At 37.4% G+C, this 27,482-nt stretch overlaps 1 protein-coding gene across 1 annotated transcript in view; it reads right to left on the reverse strand.

Annotated features, from left to right (window-relative positions):
- Positions 1–27,482, reverse strand: part of PRR16 (proline rich 16) — a 936,482-nt gene that overhangs the window by 542,434 nt on the left and 366,566 nt on the right. The window contains exon 6 of the mRNA XM_081499071.1: positions 15,360–15,846. The gene's annotated coding sequence lies outside the window, so the exon portion shown is untranslated. The remainder of the gene's footprint in view (positions 1–15,359; positions 15,847–27,482) is intronic.

The raw sequence follows: 27,482 nt of genomic DNA on the forward strand, positions 1-27,482 counted from the left end.
ATTCTAGATACTTACTGCTTCTCTTATTTCCAAATATTTCACATTATTGAAGGTTCACATTATTCTCAAACATGACATAGCAGTTCTCCTAGGAGTGGGGCAGGCTCAGAAATCAAAGACTGCATGTGGACTAGAACAAGGGGAAGATAAAAATTATCTGCCTGCATTTAGGGATATTTTAGTCTAACTAAATGCCTCTATACTGCAGAAGTTAGATTTGCTTTCTAGTTTATAGCCATATTCTAAGTCACTGCTTTACATCTTTTAGTTCAAAGTATAGTTTCAATCAACCTTATAGCTGGTGGGCAGCCCACTGAAGACCCTTGCCAGAACAGAATGGGTTCAAAGAAATGTATGGTGGAAGGACATAGCACAGTGATCAATAGTTTTAACAAAGAAATGAAACTGGGACAAGAGAAATTGTCTAAAGTTAGTTCAGTTTAATTTCCTGGATGAAATTTCCGATGGCAAATGAATTCAATGCCATCACTATCAATGCACTTTAAACAATGTTCCCCAGGTTCAGTATGCAACCTAAGCTTCAAATCAGAACATAAATTAAATTAATGGTACCCTTTTCTCATTGTATTACTTTGATTTAAGTAGGATCTGAAATATTTCTTATAACAGATAATCCTAGTTCATCTTCTCAATGTGCAAACAAAACAGTTCTTTTGTCAGCCTACAGCAAGTGACACTTTTATGGTCATCATATATTATTCAACTCATGTATCTTTGTTCAAATATTAAATCATTCTCTATTACTTAGCACAAAATAGATGTTGGCTTTATTTTGACTGTAGAATGGCAAGTTAATACAAGGAAGTTCAGTTATTAATTCTCCTGACAGGTGTCTCACTTCCAAAGGAAAGCAGAACACTTTTCAAAACATATTTCAAATGTGTTTTATCAGTTTCTGAAAGTGCTGTCTCCTTAATTTAAGGCAATTATTTCAATGACCATTTGTCAGCTCTCCTTCTTTTGTGGAAAGTCTAGTGACATCCGTTAAGCCTACACACTGCCCTGTGTCCTTCTTGCATATGTTTCTCTGACCTCATTCTGTCCTGTCAAGGGTCTTCAATGGCTATCCACCAGGGTACAGTGATGGAAGAGACAAGTATAAAGTCGACCAAAACATATACGCGCTCCAAGGAAACCAGAATCAAAAAGCATTTTCTCCTAGAAAAAATGATCCTATCATTTTTGTCTCCCATTTATTTTAGGCTTAATTAAATCTAGGAGAAAGGGATAACTACAACCTAACTCATGGTATTATTTGACACTGAAGTGAAAAAGTATAAAAAGTCCTTTTTCCTATAAGAGAAAAGAAAATCAAACATGTATATTATCATATGTGAAACAGAACACCATTCCATGTTCGATGCATGAGACAAATGCTCGGGGCTGGGGCAATGGGATGACCCAGAGGGATGGGATAGGGAGGGAGGTGGGAGGGGGGTTCAGGATGGGGAACACATGTAAACCCATGGCTGATTCATGTCAATGTATGGCAAAAACTACTACAATATTATAAAGTAATTAGCCCCCAACTAAAATAAATAAATTTATTTAAAAAAATTCTGTAAAGCAAATATCCTTCAATTAAAAAAATAAAGTGGTAAAAAAAAAAGAAAATCATGAACAAATCTGAGGCATGGTGGCCTCATACAGCAAAGACATTTCCCTAAAACCAGGCTACTCAGCATTCAAGACAGTCTTCAGTTTTCAAAACTGACTTTAAAATATTCTCTGTAACATTTAATGACATCCTTTATTTTGTAGGAGCTCCTCAAAACACCAGCAACAAAGCACATTTTTAGTACTAATTCTCAAGTATATTGTTTTTACTCATCGTGGGAAAAATACATTATCATAACTAATCCATCTCAGTTGTTAACTCTTCCAACATTTCACACAATTCTATAAATAAAAGTGTGTATTTTTTTAACCAACATGTATTTTCTAAACTTGTAGAAGTTTCCATGACCTAAGTAGAGGGAAATGATATTGGATGTAGAACTACTTTTTCAACCAGACAATGTTCTTGCTACCAAATTTCCTCTGGTGTCCTCTTTCTCCATTCCCAAGACCTGCTGTTAGTCCTCAGAATCAGAACAACTCCAATAGGTCCAGAACTAAGCAAGTTAGAATGTTATTGTCAATATTGGCTTATATCTTACTCATTCATTAAATGAGGTCATTAGAATTTTCATATTAAATATTGTTCTATCTCATGTTTATCATGTTCCTACTAGCAAAGCCCAAAATACTGATGCAAGGAGCTATTTACATTGACAGTCTCCTTTCTCCTCTCCAGCTCACATCTGACCTCAAGAGCATCTGCTTCTGTGCTAATCCTCCTGTGCCAGCACCTAGCCTAGTGTTCATGATCCCTTTCTTAGCCCACTAAATAGTATCTCCAAACAGTGAGATGCTCACTGATTTGACTTGGATTTTTTTGTGTTTTTCCTTTATCCAGGATGAAGATTCTTCTCTAAAACCTCCTCTTTCTTTCTTCTGTCCAAGCCCAATAATATCGCTACAAAACCTCAGAAAATCCCACTTAATCCTACTTAAGGGCCCTTGACAGGTTTCCGTAGCATCTAAAAATCTCTTGTACAATTCTGAGCACAAAGCCTGGGGGGAAAAAAATGGAATCCATATCCTATACAATAGGGTGTAGAACTCATGGAAGACCAATGACTCCATTAATCGTCTACACTGTGAGGTCTGAAAACATTCTAGAAAAGTTCAACCAGCCAAGAATATTCTCATCTAATCCTAGAGGCTAGTCAATCAGTTCTTCTTGAGAAGAAGAAACTGTATAAGGGAGAAAGCCTGATACTGAAGTCCGTTCTGATTACGTTTGAATACCAGTTTCTTTGTTTCCCAATGCACAACTGTAGAAAAGCTATTAAACTTTTGAGCCTCAATTTCTTTTTGCAAAACTAGAGACTATAATCCCTATCATGTAAATTTGGTGCAAATGTAGGAAATGTGTATAAACTGAAAGACACTGGAGGAGGAAATGGCAACCCACTCCAGTATTCTTGCCTGGAGAATTCCATGGACAGAGGAGTCTGGCAGGCTGCAGTCCAGAGGGCTGCAAAGAGTCAGACACAACTGAAGCAACTTAGCACACACACGTGCATATGCAGTACTCAGTAACCGAAGCTCTTATTATTACTTTTATTGTGTTCTAACACCTTAGTGAAAATGAGTTTGCAAGATTCCTTTTCTTGCACCCAGTTTAGATATGGGGCAACATAAGATACCTTGATAAACAGCAACAGAAACAAAGTGGACAACAGTGAAGAAAGGGGAAATAAAATAGTTCAAAAAGAATATGTAGAGATACCAAAGACTACAAAGTCTGTAATACTGATCTTAGGTAGAAAACGAAAACTTTTACTAAGTTTTTTAATTCAAGCCAACCACGTTTCTAAGAATTTTTCTTGTATCACAATATATGAATGCATTAATTGATCAAATAGCTTTAAAATAATTTGAGGAGCATATTATTTGTATTTTACAAACAAAAAATCTTGAATCTCAGAAATTTTAATGAACTTTACAAGTTCATACAGATGCTAAATGTCCAGACCTTTCTAACTCTAAAATTCATGACCTTTCTGCTCTGTCACAGAGAAGGCAATGGCACCCCACTCCAGTACTCTTGCCTGGAAAATCCCATGGACGGAGGAGTGTGGTGGGCTGCAGTCCATGGGGTCGCGAAAAGTGGGACACGACTGAGCGACTTTACTTTCACTTTTCACTTTCATGCATTGGAGAAGGAAATGGCAACCCACTCCAGTGTTCTTGACTAGAGAATCCCAGGGATGGTGGAGCCGGGTGGGCGGCCTTCTATGGGGTCGCGAAGAGTGGGTCACGACTGAAGTGACTTAGCAGCAGCAGCAGCTGCTCTGTCAGGCTGTCTTCTAGCTTGAGATCAAGTGCTGGCTCTGTTTGAACTTTGGTAACTCATCTTTGATGTGTTTTCCTCATATGTCAAATGTCTACAATATCTGCTTACTTCAGTGGAGTGATAGAAGAATAAAATTAAATACAATACATGAAAGAGTAAGTTATTATCAAAGAAAATATTAACTTGATATCATAACCATAAAAATAAAGTTGCAAGATTTATCAAACCCCAGAATCTCCTGATCTTCTATTTTATATTCCATCCCTCATATCCTATTTTAGTCGCCATCTTGACTCACTCATTTAGAAAATACGTTTTGACTATCTACTACATTCTAGAAAATTTCCACCCTGCTGTGTATCTACCTTCAGGGACTCCAAATCCACTAATGGAGAGAAACACAGAATTACAAATCACAGCTCAAAATATTAAGAGACATAGAGACATGAACTAGGCTTTGTGAGAACACAGTAAAGGTACTATCTCTGCCTGAGGATAATGCAGAAGCCGCTCACAGAGGGAGACATATGTGAACTGTCATTGAAGGAAGATTAAGTATTTGCCACATGGATAAAAAAGGACATTCTGAGTTAAAACCAGGAAATCTCTTTTAAAGAACCATTTTACTCCTGGCAAGAAACTCTGTGATACTTTCCCTTATGATTAGCTGGAAAAAGTGATTACATTTGGAAAGACCTGAAAACTGGAATCCAAGTATTTTAATTGGAAAATTTTATTTGCCAGAAGTTGTGCATTTAAGTGTAAAGAGTGATTACAAGAGCATGTCTCTTGAGTTGTGTCAATAAATGCCTGCGTTAGGTTAGTGGTAAAGGAAGAATTTCTGAAATGACCCCTCAAAAATATCACACCCTGGGCACAGTTTGACTTTAAGACATGAAATCATATGAGCCTGAGAAGCAGAGAACTTTCTCAGGCTCATAGCAGAAGAGAAAGTCAGAGTGACTAGAAGAATGAGAAAGACCTGATGTGTTATTGCTGATTTGATTATTTCAGGTAGAGAGAAATGTGAACAGCCTTTCAGAGCAAAGAACAGACAACATCTGATAGCCAGCAAGAAAATGGGGCCTCAGAACTACAGCCACAAGGCACTGGATTCTACCGACAACTGGAATGAGCTTGAAAGCAAACTCTTCCCCGAAGATTACAGAAAAGTTCGGCCAGGCCAATACCTTGGTTTTGGCCACATGAGACACTGAGCAGAGAATCTAGTTTGTCTTACCCAGACTCCCAACTTACAGAAATTGTGATATAATAATGGGTATTGTTTTAAGTCACTAAGTCTGTGGTCTTTTTCTACTCAGCAATCGAAAACTAATATAATTAACACCTTCAAAAGCCTATAGAAAGGAAAAGTTTGATGTTCCACTTTGTATTCGGAGTGGTTTTTAAGAGAGCCGTTAATATCAGTCAAAGTGATTGGTCCCTCCTTTATTGGGAGGAGGGGGTGGTAAGAGAGCATACTGTGTTCCAAGTGATAATCAATGAAGTCATAAGAGTACCACACAAGTAGTTGTTTTGCCCTCAGGAAAATAAGGCAAAGTCTTTGATAGAACCTTCAAAGTTCACACAGAGGGGCCTTTCTCCTTCCAGCTAAATGTATGTGATTTAGAGACTAGGAGCTCAAAACCCTTTTATCTAATCCACCCAATCTTTCCCACTTGCTGTACCAAACACAGAAGTTAGTAAGTATGTTGTAGGCAGAGACTCTTGGTAGTTGTGTAAGTAACTGTTTTTCTTTTTCCTATAGAAATCAGGAAGTTACCATGTCTTGGAAAGGAGGAATACAATCCCAAGTTTCAACATAGGAGTCAACTGTGCTCAGATTCACCTTATAAAGAAAAACCTAAAGCAGAGAAGTGAATTTCAGGTGAAGGAAATAAAATAAACAAAGCCTGGAAATGATCCCAAAGGAAGTATATTATTCATGAAATTATAAGAAATGTGAATAGAGTATGGGTACGAGGTTAAGAAATGAGGCCAATGAGATGACGAGGAGCCAGATCATAAAGAGCCTGAAAAGCAAGGGAAGTTGCAGCATTTGATTTTATTTAAACAGAGACTTCCGTCACTAGTATGGCAAAAAAAAAAAAAAAAAGCAGAGGAACCAGAATGGAGTGAGATAAACAAGGTCTATCACAGCCATCTAGAGGACAGATGAAGCTGACTTGGCCAAGTGTGTGCACAGTGGTCAGAAAACTGCTTGCTCTTGAACAATGCTGCCCTCCCTTCCTCTCTAGCACTGGTTGGGGGGTATATTGCAAGGGAAACAGACTGGAGGCAGTAATGTTGGCCTCAGGAGGCCACTGATGCTTTCTGGTCAAGAAAGAACGAGAGGTGGGATTAACGTGATGTAATTTCATTCTCTCAGGCCTTCCTGAAACTTTACCTTCCTAAGTAAATAGCTACCATGTGGTATCACCTGCTTCCCTTCTATGAGTCCTTTAATGAAGACTTGCCTATGCTCCTCATCGGCAATTTGTTTGTCAGTGACAAGGTGACAGTTTTGGTTCGTTTAACAAACACCAGTTTCCAACCACTGAAAAACCATCTGGGAATCCTGTTCTCCTAAGATAAGAAGATTGTTTTCTAATTGGTCTCTTTTATAGAAAAATCGTTCCTTCCTTGTACACAATGCCCATGCCTGTCTGGTGGCCAGAGGGACTCTTCAGGTTGACCTCCCCAATGCTCACTTTGGTCGCCCATGGTGTTAGTGTAGCCTAATGAACAGCTACTGTCAGGCTTTCCAAATGGCCACCAAATTCATTAGGTTTTTAACATATTCCACAGGGAAACACTTAAACACACATAAAAGCAACTGTGCAAAATACAGCCTTGAGGATTAAAGCCTCTAAATCATGAGGTGCTATCCTTTACGTTGACTTTGTTTAAACGCAATGCCTAATGAATATAATTTAGGACTATTTTAAGCTCAATGTTTCCATTTCAGTTTCACATGGAAATATTTTATCATTTTGAATGTATTAATAACAGATTGATAGCAAATCATGCTAATAGTTAAAGAGACTGAAGTTCTCCTCTCTTATTCAGTTATTTATTTATTCATACATTCATTGAAAAATACTAAGTACCCACCACCTGCACAGAATCTGGAGTGAAGAATGACATGAAAACTTGAAGGAAAGGACCCTTAGGTAGCTTATAATTTTTGAATTCTATTCAGACAGTTGCAAAAGAGCATTCTATTTGGAATATTAAGATCTTCCTTATGTTAATACCACTGCTCTTCCATTTAAGGTGCTAGAGTTACTTTACCTTTCTGAGCTCTCTAAGTGGATGGAGAAGTGGAAGTGAAAGAATTAGAATGCAAATTGCAACTATGACCTCTCTTTGCTTCACGGCTTTGCCTTGGACCTAGTAGAGCCCACGTCAAGTGAAGGACATGGCAACACTCTGGGAAATCTGCCAGAAAACTTCACTGCCTTGACTGATCAGATTTCTCCTCTCCCTAGATTCCCCTTCTTCACCTGTGAGGTGAATCTTGGTTCCCAACTGATTTCAGATCGAGTAGCCACTATAGCAATGCAGACAAAGATAGGACCCCGATTCTCATTCTCTCTCTTCCCCACCACCAGCTCACAAAACTCCATAACAGGGATATAAACTTTAACATCAGACCTTCAAGTTTCAGCATCACAGTCCCAGTCTTTCTAATTATATTTATCCAACAATCCAAGCTCTCAATCCAACTGATACAGGTAGCTTCCAAACTATTCCTCAAATATTCCTCACATACTCCACATTGGTCAAGGGGATATATGTACCCATGCATATAAGCAAATTAAACCTAAGATCCTGCCTGTAGACAAATGCAAATTAAAGTTTGGTCAAAGCCTGTTAGACAACAGACATCTTTAGAGTATTACCATTAGTTTAAAAAAAATTGTATCACTGTAGACTTTTACTAGCTTATATTTCCATTAGAAAACTGCTTAATTATTTTACTTTCCAATTTTTTGTCCAAAGAAAGATATTCACAAGATTATTTAACAAAAGAACATAAAAGCAGATGATATAAAAGCTGAAAACTTCATTTTTTTATTTACTTAATTTTACAAATATTTAAAATTAATTAAAGAGACGCAGATGCTGTGTATTACAGCAGCATCTGTTTTTGCAGGATTATAAAGTATTACACTATACAGCATCACACCAATGTTCAGGTAAGCATTTTTCCTCTTAATTAAATGCCTCCAGTATTACTTCTAGTGATATGTCTTACTTCATGAAGAAATCATTGTGAGCATGTTTCTGACCTAGAGTTGCTTGTAACACTTTATTTTGTAGATATTGGTTGAATTATATGAACTTAAGGATCTTTGTAAAAAATCATATCTAACATCTCAGTTTTCCAAATAAGTCCATGTGATACAAAGTGATTCCTCGTCCAAAGCCACAGAATTGGTTAAGTAACAGAGTATAGTTCTGCTACCTTTGACTACTAGGAGAAAACTAGCTGCAAAGGATATATTTACAACAGCACTCAGGAATAATTGCAACTAATTAATGCAAGTAAAATGCGTATTAATTGAAAGAAATAACAATGGAGAACTAATTCCACTTAAGTGAGGTGGGAGATAGGAAGGATAGATAACCTCATAAATTATTTATTGGTGTGTAATTGATAAAACTCTCTTTGGAAGGAAACAAATACAACTTTTTCAACTTTCAAATAGCAATTTCACTTCTAAGAACTTCAGGTATATGCACATATGTCCAAATTCATGAATAAGAATGTTCTTTGCAGTACTGTTTGAAAGAGAAAAAGACTGGATAACATTACATAAATTATGGAACAGCCATAAAACAGAATAGTCTGGAGCTGTTTTGAAGTTAAATGTAGATATACTAGCTTACTAGTTATTGCTTAGTAAGCTAACAGGTAAACAGTTTACTCTTCATACTGCTCACAGAACTAGGCTCTATTTACGAGCTATCCTGGCAGGCAGATGTGGCCATGTACAGAGGTCAATGGGATATGGACAAACATGGTACATGCCTTTTTGGTGCTAGTCCACAAAAACCTCCCACATTCTACCTCTATGCTCTTTCTATTTAATGCAGAGGAAATAGGTACCTTGGAAGCCAGGTGTTCAAGATGCGAAGCAGCCAGAGAAAGCATCAAGGAGGAAAGATTGTTGTGATCATGTGAGCAAGAGACAAACTTCTAATGAACTGAGCTACTAAGACTTCAGAACTCATCGTTGCAGCAGCTAGCAAGATCCTAACTAAAAGGGTATGCTCATTTAAGAGACATGCAAAATATATCAAAGAGGAAATAAAAGAATGGAGCATCACAGGTAGTATTTCACATTTATGCCTTAAAAAGAATACAGAGATACCTTTTCTACATGCGTAAATGACTTACTGAGAGCTTAACTTGGAGGAAAACAGGAATCCACTTCGTATTTCTGTCTTCATGGTGCCTTTTCCCATCACCTCCTAGCTTTTGAATCACTTGTAATTCATAACAGTCTTTTTTTAAAAATACTAATGACTCAATTTTAAGACACTATAAAATCTAGTCTGTTCTAAACTCAAACCACATCTAACGCAACACTTCTCCATTCCCCATCTCGGGGGTTGGCTGTGACTGGAGTTGTGTGCTGGGGATGGGATGCTGCGTCTCTTTTTCCACTGCCCCCATCCTTGGTCTATTACATCCTCCTCATTCTACACCCCTCTCATTCTGCTTCTGGTGGTTCCACACTGTCAGAGGTCAGGTTGCAAGAAAGGAGGCTCAAGTCTCTTATGTGACTGATATAATCTGGCCATACCTACTGTCAGGAGAGAAGGCAACCAAATGCTAGATGTAATGTAGGATGGAGTATAGCTCTTCCAAGAAAACCTCCATAATACACAATCCTTGATGTGGACCTCCCTTGCCTCAGGTGAGTTCCCATGGCAGGAGAGGCCCACATCAGGGATTATTTGTTGCCTGTTACTGAGGTACCCAGAAAGCCTTCCATTATTTGAGTCCTCTCACCATCATCCTTAGCTGACATTTTGGGAGAAGTTTATCAAGATAATTCAAGCCAAGCTACCCTCATTAGTGCCCATTTGGCTTGGGGTAAACGCACCTCTTCCCACACCCCAGAGTAGTAGTGCAGGTCTGCGCTGTTGCTGCCTTCTCTCCTCACTCTGTCTTGAGGATGCTTTGAGGAAGAAGCAGGTTTCTGTGTCTATGTTTGTGAACTCCATCAACATTCCCACCAAACTTAACCTTGGTGCCACTGCTGACTCGGGTCCCAGGTAGAGGAGCTAAATGCTGCCCTCCTCCTTCTCCCCTAGGAATTAGGAGAGGTCCTAGAGGGACACATTTGGCTTAGGCTGGGAAAAGTGGGCTCCTTTTACCTCGCCTCCAAGGTAGGAAACAGAGAAAAGACGTATTCGGTAACATGAGACTCAAATCTCTCCATTCCACCATACAGCCTTTCTTTAACACCTATCGAAGTCTAGTGTGCTTTTACCTACCCTGAAGGTCGGAGATTGCAATGTATAGTTGCTAGACTGGTAATCTAGCATAGAAATGATAGTGTATTTCTTCATAAACTAAATATACTTTATTTCAGCTTATTTTTAGTTTATTGAAAATTCAATAACCACAGGAAAAACAACGCACCACCCGTGTGTGTGTGTGTGTGTGTGTGTGTGTGTGTGTGTGTGTGTGTGTGTGTGTGTGTGTGTGTGTGTGTGTGTGTGTGTGTGTGTGTGTGTAGAATAGCTCTTAACAATAAAATGCACTGGGAAGGGAGGTCAGAATCTAGGGTGAAAATTACACTCATTTTTCATTGTAAATTCTTTTATAGTGCTAACTTTTACTTTAAAAGATAGCTTTTAAAAAATAAATGAAATTAGGACTTCACTGGAACTAATTTTTATTGGGTTATAAGAAATGTCCTTGGCCATTTTATCCAAAGAAATTGAACATTTGGAAAATTATTGCTAGATTCAAGGCTTTATTTAATGGCAGATTTTTTTTCCACCAAAACTGAGTATGAAACAGTGGTAGGGACTGCTAAGTAACAGAGCAGTCCTACAAAACTGTGGAAAATATCAGAAAAGGCCTTTGAGGTTCTGTCCTCCAGAAAATCTGACAACTGCATTCTCTAACCCTGCCAAAGCAGTGTGCATGGTTTCTGAAGGTAATTGTTGACTGTTTTAATTCTCTTCTATCAATCTGCCAGGCCACAGAATAACAGAGCAGGTGCTGCTAACAACTCCCTTATCTGGTGAAAAGAACTCACACCTTCAGCTGTCATCAATTTTGAACCACACATGTGACTGACTTTCCCAGCAAGAAATACCTTATACTTCACTCAGATTTGAAACACAGGAAAATTTTGTTGATAAAGTAAGACTTTGTCATCAACTCTACTAGGAGATTCAGTTATTTTCCTAGTTTATTTTACACTTGCTGTGTTATTTAATTTATCCTAGAATTTACCTATGTGTGTGTGTACACAGACACATGCACATATACCATAACATAACTTATGCATCTATAATAGTGAAAGGGCTCCACGACAGAACTTTCAGTTTTCAGTAGAATATAATTAATAGCCAGAAGGCCCTAGGCAGCCTCAAAAATAATTACAAAGATTTAAGAGAAAGGCTTAAAAACAACACCAAACACTAAATCCAAAATTAATCCATTGCTCTAATATGGGTGACCAATGGACCTGAAAGGTGTGAAAGAAAATGTGGAATACTCATATGTAAGAAAGCAGGAAAATACATTTTTTGGTAGCTCTACACACTTGGTAACTTCAAAAAAATAATGATGTAGGAAGGTAGACCCAGGTCACTAGTATCTTAGGAGAGAAAGTCCATAGCAAGCAAGAGTTGGGAAAGGGCATAGAAAATTCCTAGCCCTAGTTCAGACTGATGACTGTAATCACTCCCAAGCGTACATACTGCTAACCAGCAAGCCAGATGTGTGTGGCCCACACGGTGTGTGTTTATTTGTTGACTGGTTTAACGGATATTTAAACATCAGAAGTTCCCATAAAAAAAGAACTGCATGACCTTTTTAACTTTAACCCCACAATTCCACCCCACAATAATAGACTGAAATAGACTGCCTACGGCCCCCTCAGCCTCCCTGATGTGGAGAACTCAACACTGGTGTAACTTTCTCCCCCAAGTTAGTCAGCAGCCGAGTTGGAGAAGTTTGATGAAAAGCTAATAGTTTGAAGCAGTACTTTATAAAACTGCACAATGGTGTTACATTTAGAAACTTACTTGGGGGTTTCATAATGTAAAACAGTAAAAAGGGCACATGCCATTGACTACTGCATTTCATTTAGCTGAAAGAATACATGGAAAACAGTAAAGTAGGCAAAAATGCATTGCTTTGTCAATTTATATTATAAGAAGACATGTAAAGACATTACCAAAGATGTAAAACCATCAGTATTCAAAGAAGTTCTATGCTGTGGGAAGACTGATGTGCAGTTAGATTAAAAAAAATAGTCATTTCTAACACCTCAGCCTCTAATATTTGCCATTTCTGTCTCCACTACACTTGGAGAACTTCTTCTGTGAACAACTATCATAAGGATGCACAGAAGAACATGTGTTCAACAACCAAAATATAGTTTTAACAGAAAATAAATCATGGCTATGAAGAAAACTATAAACATAACCAATGATGAAGTGACTGATCTGATATATATACATACATTAATTAACAATACATCTATGATAAGCTTAAAGAAAAATCATTACAGGCCACATTCATTACTGCATCATGCATAGCTAAACTATTGAAGTAAAGATATGGAATTCAGGAGTGTCCAAAATCTTATGGGAGGACATCAATTGGTTAATTTCCTATATATAAACATTAGCCATAAGGCTGGTTTTAGAGTTAGATAAATCAGTGACTAACTCCTCTCCCCTGTAGTTTTCTCATCAGCTCTACTGCTGCTGCTGCCGCTGCTAAGTCACTTCAGTCGTGTCCAACTCTGTGCAACCCCATAGATGGCAGCCCACCAGGCTCCGCCGTCCCTGGGATTCTCCAGGCAAGAACACTGGAGTGGGTTGCCATTCCCTTCTTCGGAAGGTCTTCTCAGCCCAGGGATCGAACTCTGGTCTCCCGCGCTGCAGGCAGATTCTCTACCATCTGAGACACCAGGGAAGTCCTCAGACATTAGGAAAGTTAGACATGACATTAAGCCCTCATAGACATTAGGGACCAAATATTTCAATGGCTTTCTCTTTACAGTGAGGAATTCTTACAAATACAAAGCAACTTCCTCTCTGATTCCATGCTTTGAACCAGATCATGTGTCTATCCATGATCTGTCTCTGTGGTCAGGTCAATGCTATCACTAAGGACTTAGGCTTGAGAGCCTGAGCAGAGGAGGATGAGAGTAATAGTTTCTTCAGGTTGACTGTTCTCAACTCTACCTGCATTTCAGACTCAACTATGGAGCTTTTAAAACAATATCTCAATAAGCATGCCTTATCCATTTGAGTGGTATTCAGGTATGTGTCATGGGTAGAGATTCCTCAGGTGATTTTAATTTGCAGTTGGAACTGAGAACCATTGGTTTATATTAACTATAAAACACCATTGGAAGTGGAATTAACTTCCAAACTGCATGTGCTAAATGGTGTCTGAAAATTAATTTCAGTATCAAATAGAATGCACATAAACACAAAGAAAAACCTTAACACATTAAAAAACAAAACTATAGATGAGATTAAATACAAGATTATCCAACTACATCAAGTTTAGGATAAAGAATGTTACATGAGTGTCCTGGGTAACTGGTCAAGAAAGAAAACAAAGACGTAATTACATGATTACCCTCAGGAAAATATTAATTATCAAAGAGAATTACCTATCAAATTAACATAATCTGAACTTGATATTGGTTTTGGATATGTATTTAAAGTTCTAAACTGATTATCTTGCCCAAAAGGATGATATTTTTCAACATGATATAGCATTTGCATTGAGTTCTTTCCTCTCCTCTTCCTTCGGATAGAAGCTCTACAGAAATTTTGTGTTTCATTTAAGACATTTTCTTTTTTCTTCCCACTTTAGAGTAATTAAGGTTCATTACTTCTATTTTTGATAGACTGTCATTTTCTATTCCCATTTTGTGTTATATCTATATAATTATTTTGGACTGAAGGGAAGGGAAAGAAACCAAAGGAGAGGTGAAAAACGTCAGTAATTAGAGTCACATGACATGGTCTGGTCTTCATTTTTTTAACACTCAGTAATCCTGCCATATTCAAACAGAAAACCAGTTAAAAAACACTTCTCAGAACCTTCAGCTTTCAGATCTTAGTACTCATTCGATAATGAGTGAAATCAACAAACAGGGGTCAAAAAAATGCAATTCAAACCTTTCCCAAGTCGTTCTTTCCTGTAAACTCGATTATACAAAAACCATATGTACTATAGAACAGACACCAAAGGAAAGTTACCAGAGATAAAAAGGGCATTCTAAGACAACATAACAATTCTTAATATGTATCCACCCAATGACAGTATCAAACTCTATGAGGCAAAAACTGATAAAACTACAAGGAGAAATACATGAATCTACCATTACAGTTGAAGAGTTGAAGTCTTCAACAGCCCTCCATCAGAAATGGACAGACCAGGTAGGAGGAAAAACAGTAAGGATAGAGTTGAACTGAACAATACCATAAGTCAACAGAATACAATTGATATCTATAGATTACTTCATCCAACACAGCAGAATACACGTTTTTTTTGCAAGCCCCCATGAAACATCACCAAGATAGACCACATTCTGGGCCATAAAACATCTTTAAAAGCATAGAAATCATAAGCAAAACCTGCTTTTAGACTGCAACGGAGTTAAACTAGAAATCAAAAACAGGAAGACAACTGGATAATTCCAAAATATGGGCAATTAAACAACAAACTTTTAAATAACATATGAAGCCAGGTAAGAAATTTCAAGACAAATTTAAAACCATTTTATACTAAATGAAAATGAAAACGCAGTGTATTGGTGGGTGACATCAGCAGCATGGTAGCATCTCCCATGCTTTCCCCTAACCCAACAGTAAAAATTCAGCATCAATCCATGGATACAAGTACCTTTGAGGGAGATTTGAGAATCAGAGACACATGAAAAGGAACCTGGAGGTGGTGTCACCCACCCACATGGCAGGTGATAGGCATATAGACCTCAATCCTGGCTGTAGACCGTGAACCAGATTGAGCTCCTCTTGGCTCTGGTCCCAGGAACCCCGGGGGAACACTGAGGTAGATGATCACCCGTGAATGAGAGAGCCTCTGTAGAAGTCTAAGTTTCTAGAGAAGAACTTCCACACACTACTGGAGCCAAATAAATATGACTTCAGACACACTGAAGTAGGTAAGGGAAACAAATTAACTTACCTGAATCTCACCTTATCCAAAGCAGCATTTGTTGTTGCTATTTTTCAGTCACTAAATCATGTCTGACTCTTTGAGACCCCATGGACTGCTGCACACCAGGCTCCTCTTGTCCTCCACTATCTCCCAGAGTTTGCTCAAATTCATGTCCATTGAGTTAGTGATTCTATCTAACCATCTCATCCTTTACTTCTGCCTTTTCGTTTTGTCTTCACCCTTTCCCAGCAGTCTTTTCAAATAAGTTGGCTCTTCACATCAGGTGGCCAAAGTATTGGAGCTTCAGCTTCAGCAACAGTTCTTCCAGTGAATATTCAGTGTTGATTTCCTTTAAGATTGACTGGCTTGATCTCTTTGCAGTGTAAGGGACTCTCAAAGTTCTTCTCCAGCACCACAATTTAAAAGCATCAGTTCGTTGGTGTTCAGCCTTCTTTATCGTCCAAGGCAGCATACCTTAGAGCTAACAGAGATATTTCTCAGCTTGAGACATCTCCTGCAGGGAAACAAGAGAGCATTTGACTTCTCCAGGTCAGCAAGATTCTGTCAAAGAGGCTAATTTCTCTCTCACCCCATTCACAATACTAACTCATGAGCTACACGATTTAGAATTGAGAAGTGCAGAAGACAGAACACTTGGGGTACAATAAAGGAACTCAGATCCTACTAATGGTATGGTGGACTCCATGTGAGATGAGTGCAATTGTGCAGTAGTTATAAATAGCCTATAAATATACCTCCATGTAAATTTGGAAAACTCAGCAGTGGCCACAGGACTGGAAAAGGTGAGTTCTCATTTCAATCCCAAAGAAAGACAATGCCAAAGAAAGTTTAAACTACTGCACAATTGTACTCATCTCACACGCTAGCAAAGTAATGCTCAAAATTCTCCAAGCCAGGCTTCAGCAATACATGAACCGTGAATGTCCAGATGTTCAAGCTGGTTTCAGAAAAGGCAGAGGAACCAGAGATCAAATTGCCAACATCCACCGGATCACTGAAAAAGCAAGAGATTTCCAGAAAAACATCTATTTCTGCTTTATTGACTATGCCAAAGCCTTTGACTATGTGGATCACAACAAACTGTGGAAAACGCTGAAAGAGATGGGAATACCAGACCACCTGACCTGCCCCTTGAGAAACCTGTATGCAGGTCAGGAAGCAACAATTAGAACTGGACATGGGACAACAGACTAGTTTCAAATAGGAAAAGGAATACGTCAAGGCTGTATATTGTCACCCTTCTTATTTAACTTATATGCAGAGTACATCATGAGAAATGCTAGGCTGAATGAAGCACAAGCTGGAATCAAGATTTCTGGGAGAAATATCAATAACCTCAGATATGCAGATGACACCACCCTTATGGCAGAAAGTGAAGAAGAACTAAAGAGCCTCTTGATGAAAGTGAAAGAGCAGAGTGAAAAAGTTGGCTTAAAGCTCAACATTCAGAAAACTAAGATCATGGCATCCGGACCCATCACTTCATGTCAAACAGATGGAGAAACAGTGGAAACAGTGACAGAGTTTATTTTTTCAGGCTCCAAAATCACTGCAGATGGTTGACTGCAGCCATGAAATTAAAAGATGCTTACTCCTTGGAAAAAAAGTTATGACCAACCTAGATAGCAGATTAAAAAGCAGAGACATTACTTTGCCGACAAAGGTCCATCTAGTCAAGACTATGGTGTTTCCAGCAGTCATGTATGGATGTGAGAGTTGTACTATAAAGAAAGTTTAGAGCTGAAGAACTGATGCTCTTGAACTGTGGTGTTGAAGAGAACTTTTGAAAGTCCTTTGGACTGCAACGAGATCCAACCAGTCCATCCTAAAGAGATCCGTCCTGAGTGTTCACTGGAAGGACTGATTCTGAAGCTGAAATCCCAATACTTTGGCCACCTGATGCAAATAACTGACTCTTTCAAAAAGACCCTAATGCTGGGAAAGATTGAAGGTAGGAGGAGAAGGGGACTATAGAGGATGAGGGAGTTGTATGGCATCACCGACTCAATGGACATGAGTTTGGGTAACCTCCGGGAGCTGGTGATGGACAGGGAGGCCTGGCGTGCTGCAGTCCATGGGGTCACAGAGAGTTGGACACGACTGAGCAACTGAACTGAAAGACCCCCATGTATATAGTCAACTGACCTTTGACAAGAGAAAAGGCAATATAATGAAGCAAAGATAATGTCTTCTCCAAATGCTGCTTAGACAACTGGGAATCCACCTGCAAAAACTTGAATGTAGACACTACCTTATATCCTTCACAAAAATAATTTAAAATGAATTAGACTGACATATAAAATCCAAAACTATGAAACTCTTAGAAAATAGCATATTAGAAAGCTTAGATGACCTGGGGTAGATTGATGCCTGTTTAAATAATCACCAAAGATACAATCCTTGAAATAAATATTCAATAACTGGTAAACTGGATGGATTAAGATTAAACATTTCTGCTCTGTGAAAGAATTTCAAGAGACTGAGAAGACAAGATACAGAAGAAAATATTTTCAGAAGGCACATGTGATAAAGAAGTTATCCAAAAATACAAAGAATTCTTAAAACTCAACAATAAGAAAAACAATTAGAAACTAGTCCTTAACAGAGATCTCATCAAAGAATATTTACAGATGGCAAATAAGCATATAAAATGATGTTTTACATCATGCATTATCAAGCAAATGAAAATTCAAACAACAATAAGACACCTCCATACACCTATTAGAATGGTTAAATCTAGGACACTGACAATACCAAATGCTGACAAGGATGTGGAATAACAGGTATTAGACTTTGCTGGTGGGCATGCAAAATGGTTCAGCCACTTTGGAACACAAGCTGGCATTTCTTACCAAACTAGACATATTCTTACTATAGAATTCAGCAAACATACTCCTTGGCATTTACCCAAAGAAGCTGAAATTCTTCTACCCACACAGAAACATTCACATAATGTTCATAGCATCTTTGTTCATAATTGACAGAACTTGGAAGCAACCAAGATGTCCCTCACTAGGTGCATGGATAAATAAACTATAGTACATTCAGAAAATGGAGTATTATTCAGTACACAAAAATGAGCTATTAAGTCATGAAAAGACATGTAGGAATCATACATGCATATTACTAAATGAAATAAGCAATCTGAAAAGGCTATGTACTATACGATTCCAAATATATGATACTATGGGAAAAGTAAAACTATGGATACAATAAAAAGATGAGAGGCTACTGGGGAGCAGGGTGGTAGAGAGATTAACTGGCAGAGCACAGACGATATTTAGGGCAGTGAAACTGCTCTGTTTAATACTGTAATAACTGATATGTCATTAAACATTTCTCCCAAAGCCATAGAATATATAATACCAAGAATAATCCCTAAAGTAAACTATGAACTTTGGATGATTATGAGGTGATACTGTAGATTCATCCTAGTAAGAAATGTGCCATTCTGCCAAGTGATACTGATAATGGGGGAGACTATACATGTGTGAGGTAAGAAGGTGTTTGGGAAACCTATCTTCCTCTCAGTTTTTTTGCAAACTTAAAACTATTCTAAAAAATTGTCTGTAAAACAGTATGTACTTATTTGATCTAAATAAGCCTCAAAGCTCTTCTCCCCAAATCAAAAGAGTCTTTATTGGACTTACTGTGGCTTTGCCCAGCTATTATTATAATTTGAGCACTTCCTTTGCCAATTAATTTTCATTTGGCCCAAATGCTCTTATTTTTTTGGTAATTTTAACAATTCAAATACCCAAAGATTCTTCACTGATGAAAAACAAAAAGCAGATTTACCCAATGTTGAATTATTTAGGAAGCAGAGTATTTTGTATTCAGCTTTTAACTACCTTGATGCATCATATTCATAATTGAACAAATTTACCCACTTCCTTTTACTAAGTATTAAATACTTGAATTTATTAATGGATGAGGTTTAGAAAGTGGAAATAGGATTGAGGAGGTGATTTAGTCACACTGGGTCTGCATTTTTCTCATCTATAATTTAGTGGGGACAAAACAGTATCTGTCAACTTTACACCTAATATTCTGTTAGAAATCTGTCAAATTGTGGCAATGCTAAGTTTCTGAAATGAAATCAGTCAAGATCTGATCATTCTAGTCCTCTAGTTCAAATCTTTGTCTGAAAGGTAGAATATAGTTTAAATGATTTAAAATACACCATACTTGGAAATAATAATGCATTGCCTTGAGTCTAGGTATGATGGAACAAAAAACTACTATGAACAATATGTAATAACAACCAACCCTACAAATGCCAAAAGATAATATGAGAAAATGAAATGTTATCAGGAAAAGAGTACATAAAACTTTGAAGTAACTTGATGATTTTTTTTATTATGATTTTGAGAATAAACACAAGACAAAAAACTTTTATACTTTTATTTCAAGTTACCTGTAAGATTAGGTATAAAGTTACTTTAAAAAAGCTCTTTGTTGTTCTCGTTCAGTCACTCAGCCCTGTCTGGCTCTTTGCGACCTATGGACTGCAGCACGCCAGGCCTCCCTGTCCTTCAACATCTCCTGGAGTTTGCTCAAACTCATGTCCATTGAGTTGTTGATGCCCTCCAATGATCTTGTCCTCTGTTGTCCCATTTTCCTCCTGCCTTTAATCTTTCCCAGCATCAGTTCAGTTCAGTCGTTTAGTTGTGTCCGACTCTTTGCAACCTAATAAACTGCAACACGCCAGGCCTCCCTGTCCATCATCAACTCCCGCAGTTTACCCAAACTCATGTCGATTGAGTCGGTGATGCCATCCTACCATCTCATCCTTTGTCGTCCTCTTCTCCTGCTGCCCTCAATCTTTCCCAGCATCAGGGTCTTTTCAAATGAGTCAGTTCTTCACATCAGGTGGCCAAAATATTGGAGTTCTAGCTTCAACATCAGTCCTTCCAATGAACACCCAGGACTGATCTCCTTTAGAATGGACTGGTTGGATCTCCTTGCCAAAGAGAACTCTCAAGAGTCTTCTCCAACGCCGCAGTTCAAAAGCATCAATTCTTTGGTGTTCAGCTTTCTTCACCGTCCAACTCTCACATCCATACGTGACTACTGGAAAAACCATAGCCTTGACTAGATGGACCTTTGTCGGCAAAGTAATGTCTCTGCTTTCTAATAGTCTGTATAGGTTGGTCATAACATTCCTTCCACAGAGAAAGCGTCTTCTAATTTCATGGCTGCAATCACCATCTGCAGTGATTCTGTTCAGTTCAGTCGCTCAGTTGTGTCCGACTCTTTGAGACCCCATGAATTGCAGCACGCCAGGCCTCTCTGTCCATCACCAACTCCCGGAGTCTACCCAAACCCATGTCCATCGAGTCGGTGATGCCATCCAACCATCTCATCCTCTGTCGTCCCCTTCTCCTCCCGCTCCCAATCCTACCCAGCATTAGGGTCTTTTCCAATGAGTCAACCCTTCGCATGAGGTGCCCAAAGTATTGGAGTTTCAGCTTCAACATCAGACCTTCCAATGAACACCCAGGATTGATCTCTTTTAGGATGGACTGATTGGATCTCCTTGCAGTCCAAAGGACTCTCAAGAGTCTTCTCCAACACCACAGTTCAAAAACATCAATTCTTCGGCGCTCAGCTTTCTTCACCATCCAACTCTCATATCCATACATGACCACTGGAAAAACCATAGCCTTGACTAGACGGACTTTTGTTGGCAAAGTAATGTCTCTGCTTTTAAATATGCTATCTAGGTTCGCCATAACCTTCCTTCCAAGGAGTATGCGTCTTTTAATTTCATGGCTGCAATCACCATCAGCAGTGATTTTGGAGCCCAAAAAAATAAAGTCTGACACTGTTTCCACTGTTTCCCCATCTATTTCCCATGAAGTGATGGGACCAGATGCCATGATCTTAGTTTTCTGAACGTTGAGCTTTAAGCCAACTTTTTCACTCTCCTCCTTCACCTTCATCAAGAGGCTCTTTAGTTCTTCTTCACTTTCTGCCATAAGGGTGGTGTCATCTGCATATCTGAGGTTATTGATATTTCTCCCAGAAATCTTGATTCCAGCTTGTGTTTCATCCAGCCCAGCATTTTTCATGATGTATTCTGCATGTAACTTAAATAAACAGGGTGACAATATACAGCCTTGACATACTCCTTTTCCTATTTGGAATCAGTCTGTTGCTCCATGTCCAGTTCTAATTGTTGCTTCCTAACCTGCATACAGGTTTCTCAAGGGAAAGGTCAGGTAGTCTGGTATGCCCACCTCTTTCAGAATTTTTCACAGTTTATTGTGATCCACACAGTCAAAGGCTTTGGCACAGTCAATAAAGCAGAAATAGATGTTTTTTCTGGAATTCTCTTGCTTTTTCGATGATTCATCGGATGTTGGCAATTTGATCTCTGGTTCCCCTACCTTTTCTGAAACCAGCTTGAACATCTGGACATTCACGGTTCATGTATTGCTGAAGCCTGGCTTGTAGAATTTTGAGCATTACTTTACTAGCATGTGAGATGAGTGCAATTGTGCGGTAGTTTGAGCATTCTTTGGCATTGCCTTTCTTTAAGATTGGAATGAAAACTGACCTTTTCCAGTCCTGTGGCCATTGCTGAGTTTTCCAAATTTGCTGACATATTGAGTGCAGCACTTTTGCTCTTTCCATCAGGTGGCCAAAGTACTGGAGCTTCAGTGTAAGCATCAGTCCTTCCAATAAATATTCAGGGTTAATTTCCTTTAGGATTGATAGGTTGAACTCCTTGCTGTCCAAGGGACTCTCAAGCGTTTTCTCCAACACCACAGTTCAAAAGCATCAATTCTTCAGCGCTCATCTTTCTTTAGGTCCAACTCTCACATCCATTCATGACTACTGAAAAAAACCATAGCTTGGACTAAACAGATTTTTGTCAGCAAAGTAATGTGTCTGCTTTTTAATACTTTGTCTAGGTTTGTCATAGCTTTTCTTCCAAGGAGTAAGTGTCTTTTAATTTCATGGCTGCAGTCACCATCTGTAGTGATTTTGGAGCCCAAAAAAATAAAGTCTGTCACTGTTTCCATTGTTTCCCCATGTACTTGCCATGAAGTGATGGAACCAGATGCCATGATCTTAGTTTTTTGAACGTTGAATTTTAAGTCGGCTTTTTCACCCTGCTCTTTCACCTTCATTGGAGGCTTTTGTCCCTGGAAATTTAGCACTCTTATTCTCATATAGCAAATTACTGTGTAGCTCACTGTATTATAACAATTGATATGTATTTCTTTTCTAAAAATGATAATAGCAAAATTGAATGTTTTTCACAGTGTTATACCATCCATTAAATTGCATATCAAATGCTTGATATTTTAGCAACAATTTCAACTTTCCTATACCAAGAAATGCATACTAATCTGCTAACAGATTATAATCAATTTTAAGAAAGTTTTATTTTTTCCTACTATACAGCACAGTAGATACGCATATAATTTTACTGCATATTAGGTTTCTCTTTAATTACATGTAATAAACTTTACAGGTTTATAGGAAAATTAAATATTTTCATATTTAACAGTATTTTCTTGGTTCAAACTACTTTGTTTACTGAATAAAATTATCCTGATCACAAACAGTGGCCTCAGACATTTCATATAATCTTGTAAATTTCATAAAATATGAGAGGTCCAACGTAGTGCCATAGCTTTAGAAGCTGGTGAAAATGAACAACATCCAATACATAACTTTACACTGCAGTTTCCAGCAGAGTATATTATATATTTCAAACTGAATGCCAACACAGATGGAGAAAGCAGTGCTCAGAATTTTCTGGATAAAGATTTGCGCTTAGCTGTCAGATATTACTATCTTAACTGAAGTAAGATTCATTCTATTATGAAATTTAGATTAAGTTGACAAATGGCTTTAGAAAGCTTTGAAAAATGATCGCTGCCTGGGTACTAATCATCATATTTTGGTTTAATTGGTCTGAAAATGCAGCCTGGTAATCAGTATATTTTAAAACTTCCTGTGCTAATTAACTGTGTGAGTGCTATGATGGATAAAAGAATAAGAGATACTACTATAGTTTACATAAGAATCCAGCTAACATCGAAATTTCTTATAGATGTGTTTGAAACTAACAAATGCTCAACAACAGTTACACATGTTTCTGGGATATACTCAACTATACAAGGGTAATAATATCCCCTTAAATGCACTCTAATAACATAATTAAGCACTGATTCTAATCCTTGGGTAAATTTTATATATTCTCTTAACTTTATTTTTTAATGTATGTCTATCCATTCATAAGAATTTAAACCAAATTTACTAAATTATTGTTTTTTTAACAGGCAAAAGAAATTTAGAAGAATAAATAAAAACTATCTTTGCTATTATCTCTCATTAAAAGGCTACTCTGAGACAATTTTAAGTAAAGATAAGAGAAACTTGGTATTGCCACACTCAGTCTAAAAACTGTAATAAAATACCAGAAATAGAAGCTAACTTTTCATTTGTCCCAAATTATTTTCTGGGTTGCTTAAAATACACTTATGATTCTTGGACCTGGTGTAGGACATATTCATGTTTCTCAGATTACTCTGAGATTAATTTTGGCAGTACAAAGACTTATTCATTGAACTCTGTAAATAAATAGCACTAATAGGAAATGTATAACTGTCTTAATTTGAATAATGTTACATCAAAATGAGTAAGTTGAAGATGTAATTCAGTTCTATGGAATCTTAAATTTCACCAACTTTCACAATTCTTTTCCAGCATCTTACATCTGAAAATTTTCAAAAATTTGATTTTATAAAACCACTGTTTTTACTAACCTTGAATATTCTTAGAGAGTTGAATATTCTGATATTTTTGTGCTTCTGTTTTGATTAAAATATTCTTACCCAAGTTTGTACCCACTGACAATGTAATCTGCATTTTCTCTTTTGAAAATTCTGGGCGTATTTATAGACTTGTTCAGTGGAAAGACAGAAGCAGTAAAAAATGCTTGCAAACTTTACAACTTAGCTGGTTGTAAAAAGAAAGGGAGGAGAGAAGGAAGGAAGGAAAGGAGAGAGGGAGGAAGGAGGGACAGGAGGGAGGGAAAAAAGAAGGGAAGGCAGAGAGAAAAGACTATCAATAACAATATAATTTAGTCCCCTCAAGGTAGCCAAAAAGTATACAAATGGATGACAAGTGTCTGAATGGACTAGCAGAAGGGTGAATGTCCAGGGAACTCAGCAAATGGAAGTTTTGGCCATAGACAGGCAGTATAACCCTAAGAGTCCTATGATCTTAAGAAGGCTGGTACTCATGATTTTGGAGATCAGAACAGTGTGTGTGAATCTAACTCTGCAGACACATGCAGGAAACCCGCAAAACTGCCTTTCTACCCAGAATAAGGAAACTAACTTCCTTTGTGATAAAAAGCTTTGTAGGTTCAGTGATGCATTAACAAGATAAAAGAAGATACGTTTACTGAGGCGGACATAAAAAATGGAACAGTTCAGCCTCTTATTTTCTATAATTGATCTAATCTTTTTAACCTGGGAAGTGTGGGTAGAATTCAAGTATGTCTGAACTAAAGTTACTGCAGTCCTTTCCAACTAACGGGCTTCTTCCCTGGTGGCTCAGCTGGTAAAGAATCTGCCTGTAATGTGGGAGACATGGGTTCAATCCTTGGGTTGGGAAGATTCCCTGCAGAAAGGAACAGCTATCCACTCCAGTATTCTGGCCTGGATAATTCCATGGACTGAATAGTCCATGGTGTTGTAAAGAGTTGGACGTGACTGAGTGACTTTCACTTTCACTTCCATTTAAAACCATTTCTCCCAAGCTCTTCTGAATAAAGACTATCATCTCCTCCCTTGCCCTCTGTAAAAAAGAGGCTCTGGGGAACCTGGATGGCCTGTGACACCAGGAAAGAGAGTCCCAGTTTCTGCTCTGACCAATTTTCTAGTAATGATTATAAAGAGTAAACATTTCCTTATAGCACATAGGATAAAGAACATTTACTGGAGGTTAAACGGATTATAACTTGGGGTATTTCTATTACTTTATATGTAAAGGAACATAAAAATGTCACCAGTGTGCTCAAATAACCACCAGAGTAGTTGCAGGCCACTGATCTAATGGTGCTTCTATTCATTCTACCACAAATTGAGCAGTAGAAGCAGTAATCATCACCACCCTGAAAGTGTTTGTATTTCTGCCATGTGGGCATGGGTGTCTAAACTAAAATTTTCATTTGCATACCAAGAGTAAATCCCACAATCTCAGAGCTGTCCATGTGAAAAATAAGGTACAATTCTTCAGAACTTACCTTTTTATGCTTCATGGGGGGATAAAGAAAGTGTATATGTATCAAGCCACATAGTTACAAGCAAAAGATGTGCAATACTGATTCTAATAAATCAGAAAGCCATCACAGCCAGAAAAAAAGCTTTATCTCAAACTGTTTCTAAAGCATATGAAAGATAATACAAAGTTTTGACAAGCTGACAACTTGTTATGTTGATTTATAGAGAAGTTTAAATTCCACAACCTCAAAATGACAATCTCATCGGAAGTCTATGCTTAAAGAAATATCTTAGCAAAAATAAACTGGCACAGAGGAAGAAGAGAAATGACATTTAATAGGCCATGTCAACATACCCCTTGGGTCAGATTAAAATGTAAAGCTAAAAATAATGCTTTAAAAACATATTTTACTAACAGGTTTACTGCCTTAGATAAATGTCTTAAGGAAAGGAGGGCTGATGATACACTTATATTTATTTGAGATCATAAAGATTTTCAGTAACTGCCAGAGCCATACCACCAGAAAAACCAGTATTAGCCCAAACTCTCCTATCTAGAAACCAAGATTTTTTACATGGTAAACCTGACAACTTCTAAAAGAAATGATGATTTTACTAATATTTTAGTGCCAATTTCAAAGACTTTTCAGAAATGACATTGAAATCACAGTCTGAAAATTCATTTCAACTTTTAAAATGTTTCATGTATATGAAATCAATATTTCATATTAACCTTCATATTATAATCTTAACATGAAATTATAAAAATAATTCATTTTTAATTTATGTATTTGTAAAAACAATGAGTTGTATTATTGCAGCAGTTATGCTAAATAACTAAAAACTGTTCTTTCACAGTGAAGAATAGCACTGTTTAGTCAGTTGAGTCTCTGGCTTTTACTAAAGAAAGTTATAAATTTAGTTTTGTATTGGGTCTGTTTACTATACCATGTACATTTTTAGGAAGATGGTTAGTATGTTATAATTCTAAATTATACATTTCACCATGTTTTTTCTCTAGGTATTTTATGTTTCGATTTCTTCACTCTTTTTCTTTCTCAATCTCTGTTTATGTCTTTTTCTTTGCAGTAGAGATTTATATGTACGTATATAAACACACACACACACACACACACATACACACACTTCTGATTACTAAAACACGGTCTATCTAGGGAAATCATGGATCCTATGCAGAATTTGAAATTAAGATCCCACCTAACTTTCTCTATCCTACTTCTTTGTGCACATTCTTCTAAAATGCTTTGGAAAACTTCAACTTTTGTCATATCTAGAAATTCCTATTAATGCTTTCAGGAAAGTATGAGGACAAGTCTTTGAAACTATAAAGAACTTAGTCACATAAACAGGCATGCACTGACTATATTTTATCATTTTAGAGAATGATGTCTTCTCCTCCTAAAGTTTTTACTTGCACAATAATCTCTCCATTATATTTTATTTAAAAGTAGAAACACTATTGATAAATCTCAAGCCCTCTATTCAGGAAAGAAGAAAGCACAGCTATTAGTCTACTGTGTATTTTTATAAACCTTGTTATAATTGCTTTCTATGTATACTTAAATACTTTTAGAAATATAGGGCATTATTTTATATTTCCAAATCGTAATTAGTTACACACTTATTGTATTATTTTCATATTGCTTTGTTCACTTCTCAATTTTTTTTAAAGATTATTATATGTTACTATAAACATTTATCTCATCTTTTAACTCAACGTACTATCTTCCAGAATATGGATCAACCATACTTTATTTAACCATTCTATTACTGAAAAACATCTGTGTAGCTCTCAAATTTCTGTTTGGAAATATTGATTTCCACTTAGTGTGGAATAGCTGGTGGCCATTTACTGCCC

The sequence above is a fragment of the Giraffa tippelskirchi genome, chromosome 6 (genome assembly GCF_054371585.1).
Source record: "Giraffa tippelskirchi isolate mGirTip1 chromosome 6, T2T-mGirTip1v1.2.pri, whole genome shotgun sequence".
NCBI lineage: Eukaryota > Metazoa > Chordata > Mammalia > Artiodactyla > Giraffidae > Giraffa > Giraffa tippelskirchi.